A 5,491-nucleotide genomic window follows, 5' to 3' on the forward strand; every position below is an offset into this window, starting at 1 on the left:
CTTTCTTGCTATCAATGAACATGAAAACCAGACTGCTGCTTGGAAACGGTAAAGCAGCATTTGGAGTGGCTAGACCCCACCACATGGTTTCCTTGAATTAATTAGTACCTGATTGGACTAATCATTGCTGTCATTGTAATTCCCTTTGTTTTTCTTATAGTCTACAAAATCAGAAATCAAGCAGTAAACGTGCTTTGCGGACCCCGATATTCCAAAGCAGAAAGTTCACTGCATCCCTCTGTCTTCTGCAGCCCGCAAAACAAAAAGGGGGAGATTTGGGGAAGCATGGGACTTGGTTGGAAAGTTTGTAAGGAGGATCTCTGAAAGGTCAGGGGCCTCTAGGGGGACCTTGCTGAAGGTGGCAGCCCCTGCCTTGACTTTTCCAAACAAGCCTGAGTGCCCGGGTGTTTTACTGGAATATTTATGTTTAGTCTTTAGACGGTCTTGCTTAAAGGACATTGCAGAAGCATGTGTCTTCTCCAGGCTGCTTACCCTCCTGATAATATCTAACAGTTAATTTTCATTCAAGCTGCTGTTACAATAAAAGCCTGAGGAGGCAGGTGAAGGGGGCTGTTTGGTTTCTCAAACCAAGCAGTCCCTTAGCCTTCTCTTTCACAGAAACTAGTGTCAGAGTAATCATTCATCTGTAGCGCAGGGTCTGCCGGTCAGCCCCTGCAGTTAATTATAAGTAGAGTAAAACCTTAGACCCCTCATTGTTCTTGACAGAGGGACCAGACCAGAGACAAAGAGAATGGGTGAATAAATAAGTGAATGAAGGAATTGGAATTTCAAGAGCCTATCTCTTTAAATACAGCACATCCACAGTGAGCAGTCCTGGGGCAGACCACACTGGTCACTGCCTTAGGGAAAAGCAGGCCCCAGGACTGCCCACAGAACCATAGAGGTGCTCGTTGGGAGGCAGCAAGAAGTGGCCGATGGGAGTGCGTTCACAGCTGCCACTGTCCGTAGTTGATGCAAGTACCCTGGGAAGGCTTCCGGAGAGGAAGAACTGGAGTAAGCTGGACTTAGGGGAGGATGTGAAGAGGACTGGGTCAGGGTTTCACAGTAAAGACCCCAGGTTCTGACCATCCCTGCCCACCCCAGCACCTCAAGCTCTTACTGCTGGCTCCTAGAGCAGGCTGTTCAGACAGAAGAACCACCCCCCGAATCGCCCTGTGGCTACCCCTTCCGGACTGAAACCTGGGAAAAAAGATGTGGATTTCCCAGGATTGCACCTCTGCCTCCCTCATGCCCTCTGCCCACAGCCTGGCACAGAGAGAAGGGACGTCCTAAGCCTGCACCTCCCTGCTCTCCAGGAATCCACTTTCCCTCCTCCCACCACTGCTGCCTCACGCCCAGGGCGTCAGGGGCAGGTACTCTTTCCATTGAGACAGTCAAGCTGGCCAGACAACACACCTGGTTGTCTGGTTTAGAGCATGTGGTAGCAGACTCACAGCAGCGGGAGGGAGTAGGAATGAGGGTTCCCTCACCCCTCACCCCTTATTCCTCACCCCGTGAGGCTTTCCAGATCCTGCGGGGTCGGGGAGGGGACGGCCCGCTCCCCTGTGGCTGCTCCCTGTGGATGGGGCGGCCCATTTCCTCCTCTATGTCTGCCAAGAACCCGGAAGGAAACACCTGGCTGTTGGAAGGCCATTCTGAGGGTGAGGGGAGAGCATTGTTCCCGGGGGCAGGGAGCTGCACGCAGGCCGGGAAGCTTTGGGGCAGGACGAGATGGCGCTGGCTGCAGCGTGGCCTTCCCACCCACTGCCAGTCCGGGAGACAATCTCTCCGAGGTAACAGAGGGGCGCGCAGGCCCTGGCGAGCGGCTGTGCGGGTAGCGTGGGTGCTGAGCTGCCTGGGTTCAGCCCTCTCTATTGCTATGGCAACTTGGACTAGTAGCTTAAAACCTTTGCCCCTCAGTTTCCCTAACTTTAAAGGAGACCTAATGGCCTGGCCAGTGTTGCTCAGTGGTTGAGCACCGACCTATGAACCAGGAGGTCACAGCTTGATTCCTGGTCAGGGCACATGCTCGGGTTGTGGGCTTGATCCCCAGTGTGGGGTGTGCAGGAGGCAGCCAATCAATGATTCCCTCTCATCATTGATGTTTCTGTCTCTCCCTCTCCCTTCCTCTCTGAAATCAATAAAAATATATATTTAAAAAGGAGACTTAATAATAACACCTGCTCACAGGATTACTGCGAAGGCTAAATGAGATCATATTCACAATCCACTTAAAACCAAATAAAGAAACAGGACAGGCCAGACCTGTAAGTCCTCCGTAAACTCTACACTTTGGTGTCCAAATTGAACCTCCAGCCGTTCTTTCCTTTAACGCCACCTCTCACAGCCACTCTCCTGCTCCATGGGTTTGCACACGCGCCTCGTGTTTGCACACAAACCATCTGCCTCATTCAAGGCTCAGGTGCACCTCCCGCCAAGCCCTTCCTGATCCCACACCCAGCACCAACCTCCGCCTTCACACCTCTCCCGCCCACGGCTCTGGCGCGTTTGCCCTTCTCTGTTAGTCATTCGTAGCCAGGCCTCAACCCCCACACCAGCCGGCCAGCTTCCCAAGGATGGAGACCGGCCTTGGCTGGACTCACGCTGGCTGCACGTGTAGAAGATGCTCGATCCACGTGTGTGGAGAGAGAGGCCAGACTGGCCTCTCTGGCTCCAGGTTCCCCGGGAGAGGGGTGGGCAGAGGCCGCCCCAGAAGGGGTGCAGAGGGACCCAGAAGGCTCGTTCTGAGCTGCTTATCACCCTGTAATCTTTGGTAAGTTGCTTATCTCTCTAAGCTTTAGTCTCCCGGTCTATGAAATGGGCGTTAGAACACGTATCCAGCCTACTGCCTCTCATTGCTCACGAGAATCCAGCGGGATGGGGACTGGACTCTACAGCACGGACGGGGCTGTAGTCTTACGATTATTATACATTAATCTTATGATTATTGGCATTTGCAAGATTCGGAGAAGAAAGGAGAGGTCTTCTCACACCGGCCCGTGTCCTTTCTTCTTGTGAAAATGGGCTGAGCAATCTTAACTTGGCTGCGTGGTCCTAGTAGCCGCCAGATCTGGGTAACCCTTCTCAGAGAGGCTGGGCCTGAGTTCCTCAGAGCCAGGCCTGCCTCAGCCCTTCCCTGGACCCCCCTCCAGCATCCCTCCTCCAGGCACCCCATCTGCTCTGCTCCCATCTGCCTCTCCCGCTCCCCCCCTTGCAGACCCCGCCCCGGCCAGCACCCACCTCGGCTCAGGTGCTGCAGCTCAGTCCCCCAAGTCCTTCAGCGGATGAGCTCCCCACAGTCCTGCCCGGGAGGCTGCCAGCCCCAGAGAAGCCGATGCCCTGGAGGAGCCAGCTGGTGTTTCAGCCTCAGCTGCAGCCTCCAGGTCTGCAGAGAAAAGCCGAGGGTTGAACAGGCCGGCTCTGTCCCCTCCTCTTCCTTCCCCTTCCCCTCAGGCCTCAGAGCTCCTCCCAGGGCGCATCCTGCTGCGAGGTTGCTCTGTGGTCAGCCATGGTCACGGAGGTTCTTTATTCTGATCAGGCAGGAGGTCGGCACCTCTGTCTCCTCCCAGAAGTCCTGCTGCTGACTGGGCAGTGACGTGGGAACCCTGACTTCGCTCCCCAACTCCAGACCCACAGAGCACCCTGCCTCCGGACACTCAGCCAGAGACCTCAGGCACCTCCAAAGTGTGAATGAACCTAGCTCATCACTTCCCCTCCAAACGCACTGCTCTGCTCCTCACCTTAGAAGCAGAAACCCGAGACTCATTCCTAACACCTCTGGCTCCCTCACCTCGAACATCTAAGCAGCACCAAGTCCTGTCAATGCCTCACGAACTCACCGCTTTTTCCCACCATCACTGCTTCATCAGGCACCAGCATCTTTTGCCGGGACTGACGGGCAGACCTGGAATGACGGATGAATGATGACTTTGACACACGTGTCTGTGAGAGAGGGGGCTATGGCCGCCAAGTCGCCCTGTTCGCTTGCCTCCTTTGGCTTTTATCGTCACAATAGCTTGACCTCAAATTAACCTCTAGATACAATCAGCAGGGCAAGTACCCTTGAGAAAGCACACACTTCTACAAGGTCAGGTCTTTAAAGACTAAACATAGAGGTTCTAGCAAAACACCCCGGGGGATCGGACTTGTTTGGAAAAGTCAAGGCAGGGGCCGCCGCCTTCGGCCAGGTCCCTCAGAGGCCCCGACCTTTCAGAGAATCCTCCTCACAGACCTTCCAGCCCAGTCCCCTGCTTCCCCACAGTGTGTCTCCTCCATTCTGGCAACAGCCTGATGTCCCCCTGGAATGCTGCCTCCACCTCGCAGCCGGAGGTCTCCTTCTGACAGCTTAACACATGCTGATCATCTGACCCCTTCAGTGGCTCCCTGTTGCCTTCAAGAGACCAGCCAAGCTCCTGGCGCGACTTGTAAAGACCTTCTCGATCTGGTCCTTCTTCCATCCCCAACCTCGGGCTCTACCCCATCACCTTGTCTCCTCCCAGCTCCTCGGTGACCCGGGCTGTGCCTGTGTGCGCGTTCTCTTCCCAGCCCTCCTCCCGGCTCCCTTTAAGTCATCCTTCGTTCAGCAGAGCACAGCCAAAAAGAAGACGTAGGAGCGGCAGGAGGAAGAGTGGGGGGCCAGGAAGCTGGGGAGAGAGCGTCAAGGAGATGACGGTGAACACGGTCAAGGACGGCAAAGAGGACACGGATGAGGGTGACAGGTACTTGCCGGCCTTGGCGATGAGGGGAGGGCCGGGCTGGGGAGCAGCTGGCCTCCACGGTGACACGTCTGCTAGCTGGTCACGTTCGTTCTTTTTCTCACATTTTGAAGCCAAGCAACCTTTCGGGGAATCGCCAACACATTTCCAGACGTTGGTAAAGCTCGCAGATTTCTATGCTCTCATCGGTTTGGCCTACTGGGTAAATGGAGAGTGACAGATTGCTGGCGGCGTTGTCTGAATGTCTAGATGCAGCTCTGCCTGACCCTGAAGGCTAGGTCCACTCTTCAATTGTTCAACTGTGTGATCCAAGACATACGCCCTCCCCCCGACCCCCGCCTTTTTTTTTTTTATTAGGCCTCTTTGAGCTGGGGTTCTGTCACTTGCAACCAAAGGAGAAGTCACTTTTTCTGCAAAGGCTTGCTTGCGTTTTGTTGCATCCCCTCATTTCCTAGAAGAGGACATTTGAAAAGAGAGAGAGAGAGAGAGTCCAGCCCCAGCCAGTTTGATTCTGTGGATAGAGCCTCAGCCCAAGGACTGAAGGGTCCCAGGTTTGGTTCTGATCAAGGCCATGTACCTCAGTTGCTTGCAACCAGTCGCTGTGTCTCTCTCACATTGATATTTCTCTCTCGGTGTTTCTCCCGCTCCATGCCACTCTCTCTAAAAGTCAATGGGAAAATATCCTTGGATGAAGACTAACAACAACAAAAAGAGGCCTGAAATTTAAATAATTTGCTCTATGACTCTGCTTCCCTCCCACATGTACTGTTCTGTCC

At 54.3% G+C, this 5,491-nt stretch overlaps 1 protein-coding gene across 1 annotated transcript in view; it reads right to left on the reverse strand.

Moving 5' to 3' along the window:
- The window catches only part of PIK3R6 (phosphoinositide-3-kinase regulatory subunit 6), a 46,540-nt gene extending 43,158 nt beyond the window's left edge, over positions 1 to 3,382 (reverse strand). The window contains exon 1 of the mRNA XM_006761719.2: positions 3,241 to 3,382. The gene's annotated coding sequence lies outside the window, so the exon portion shown is untranslated. The remainder of the gene's footprint in view (positions 1 to 3,240) is intronic.
- Between the last annotated feature and the right edge of the window lie 2,109 nt (positions 3,383 to 5,491).

The sequence above is a fragment of the Myotis davidii genome, unplaced genomic scaffold (genome assembly GCF_000327345.1).
Source record: "Myotis davidii unplaced genomic scaffold, ASM32734v1 scaffold37, whole genome shotgun sequence".
Classification (NCBI taxonomy): Eukaryota; Metazoa; Chordata; class Mammalia; order Chiroptera; family Vespertilionidae; genus Myotis; species Myotis davidii.